The sequence below is a fragment of the Tupaia chinensis genome, unplaced genomic scaffold (assembly GCF_000334495.1).
Source record: "Tupaia chinensis unplaced genomic scaffold, TupChi_1.0 Scaffold148874_1, whole genome shotgun sequence".
Taxonomy (NCBI): domain Eukaryota; kingdom Metazoa; phylum Chordata; class Mammalia; order Scandentia; family Tupaiidae; genus Tupaia; species Tupaia belangeri.
The window spans coordinates 1,293,682-1,295,864 of NW_006208722.1; the positions used below are offsets into that span (position 1 = coordinate 1,293,682).

General features: G+C 60.0%; 1 long non-coding RNA gene and 2 other non-coding genes across 4 annotated transcripts in view; 2 read left to right on the forward strand and 1 right to left on the reverse strand.

The window, feature by feature from the left end:
- LOC114006557 (uncharacterized) overlaps nt 1-552 on the reverse strand; it is a 28,093-nt gene extending 27,541 nt beyond the window's left edge. The window contains exon 1 of one of the 2 annotated variants that reach the window (XR_003548273.1): nt 368-552. This is a non-coding gene — a long non-coding RNA (uncharacterized LOC114006557). Of the gene's footprint in view, nt 1-303 lie in introns of both variants that reach the window. The other variant, XR_003548272.1, reaches the window with a different exon arrangement.
- Nucleotides 553-676: 124 nt separating this feature from the next.
- Nucleotides 677-748, forward strand: TRNAH-GUG (transfer RNA histidin (anticodon GUG)). The gene has a single exon. It is a non-coding gene; the product is annotated as a tRNA-His (tRNA).
- Nucleotides 749-2,038: 1,290 nt separating this feature from the next.
- TRNAH-GUG (transfer RNA histidin (anticodon GUG)) lies at nt 2,039-2,110 on the forward strand. The gene has a single exon. It is a non-coding gene; the product is annotated as a tRNA-His (tRNA).
- The last annotated feature ends 73 nt before the right edge of the window (nt 2,111-2,183 follow it).

Below are 2,183 nucleotides of genomic sequence, written 5' to 3' on the forward strand. Positions count from 1 at the left end.
CAATCCCGGGCCTCGGATGCGACCGGGGTTTGCTGCGGCCACAACGCAGAGTACTAACCACTATACGATCACGGCGAGCTACCGGGACGCCACGAGGAGCTGGCGACCGAGCGTCGTACTTGTCGTCTAGATGACCGCTGCCCTACTTTCCCGAGACCCCATGCTCAGGGACTTCTGGCCCTGTCGCCGACCAGAATGGGAGTACAGGTGCCGTGGACGCCCCGACCCGAAGTCTTTGCCGGGCGGTCGGCAAGGCCGCGGGCAGGGGTCGCGAACGTGCTTTGCGAACTGAAGGATTCCTACCGGGCCTGCACTGAGGGAAAGCCTGGGGTACACGGAGGGTGTCCGAGGTGCCTCTCACGCTCACCATGCCCTGGCGGTCGCTCTCGGAATGCACTCTGGCTGGGACGGGAAAATCAGTGCTGACCAAGCCGCACAACTTCCTTGAGGCGCTGGGGAAGTGAAGCCCCTTGCGCAGCCTCAGCCGGGGCGAGGAAGAGTGCAAACCTCAACTAGGAAAGCATCGCAGACCAGAGCGCATGCGTGCACTCAGGGCCGTCTAGGCTGGATATGGGCGGGAACCGACGAAGACAAGTTGATGATGCGACAAGGGGGCGGGGCTTTCAATAGAGAAGAATCCAGGCGCGGGAACCTGACCACGGGTTCCCAGTAGCTCGCCGTGATCGTATAGTGGTTAGTACTCTGCGTTGTGGCCGCAGCAACCTCGGTTCGAATCCGAGTCACGGCATTGTGGAAACAGTGGCACGGCAGGAAACCCCGTGTTTTAGCTTTGTCTCCTACTTTTATCTTCAGTCTGTAACAGATTCCAATCCTCCGTGACTGTTGAAAAAGACACTGTCACTGCTGAATCCGACCTCCAAAGGTTTGCGGTTCCTCTGGGACAAGTGGGGCTGGGCGAGATCGTGGAGACAAAGCACAGGCCCCGCAAACTCTGGAAAGAACCTCCTGGTGATGGAAAGAAGACTGCGCAGAGCAAGTGACCCATGGGGTTAGATTTAAAACCAGGGTAGGAAGGCGTCACGCAACCAGGATAATTTCGTGTGCTTGTTGGAAGTCTTGAAACGGAACTGTGGTAATTCATTATAAGTCTCCCCTCTGGCTCTTGTAAGTCCCCACCCCACACTGTCTTTTTAAGGACCTGTTGAGAGAATGAGTACGAGCAAGAAGGGATGGGAAACGACCCCCTAGGGAGGACCAAGAAATGAGCTGGAAACGGCAGACGGATTTCTTACCGCCTGGGGCAGAGGGCGAGGGGCGCAGAGCGGGATTCCATTGGTGCCGAGCAAGACCCTCTCGGCAGCTCTGCGAGGGGAGGCTTGGTTGGGGTGACGCTGCAGGGACCGGCGGTCGCTATGCTCCCCTGTCAGACACCCATGGCCCGTTCTCCAGCAGGTCGCTCCGGCCGGGTTCTAGGCGCCGAGCGGGACACGAAAACACAGAACCGGTCGCCACTGCAGTCGCGGGACGCAGCACAGGTGGGCACCCGGCAGGACCACTGCAGAAGGAGCAGCCAGGACAGTCGGGGAGGAGAGGCTGGAAGTGGGTTATAGGGCAGGAGGGCCGGGCGGGTGGGAGCAGGGAACTCTTTCTGTGGTCCACCAGGTTCTGGCGGAGTCCACACCCGTGGTTAGGGCCGTGCTGGGAAGGCAGCAGTGCGGGGACCCCATGAGGAGCGCCCTCTTCAGGGTTCGCTGGCAGAGTTCTCAGAGCCTGGAGATGGGAGTCCCCCAGACAGTCAGCTCCGGTCAGCCCTATTCCCTGCTGTCCCCGTGGCCTCCCGCAGACTGCCGCCGCACTCACGGGGAGCCCAGCCGGTGTCACTACGGCCGTTGCGAATGCGTTAAAACGGAAGCGACAACCCAAACTGGAGAGAGTGCGATGCGCCTGCGCGTTCTGGGCAGCGTCAGCCTGGAACCCCGCCCCATAAGTGGGTCATTTAGTGACGCGCAGACTAGGAAGACCTATGACTGTTGAAGGGGACAATCAGAAAGCGCGTCCTACAGGTCCCCGGTAGCTCGCCGTGATCGTATAGTGGTTAGTACTCTGCGTTGTGGCCGCAGCAACCTCGGTTCGAATCCGAGTCACGGCATTGTGGGAACAATGGCACGGCAAGGGCGTCTTTTTAGACTCGGCAGGGGGCATTTTCCCCGCCTGTTTGTTGG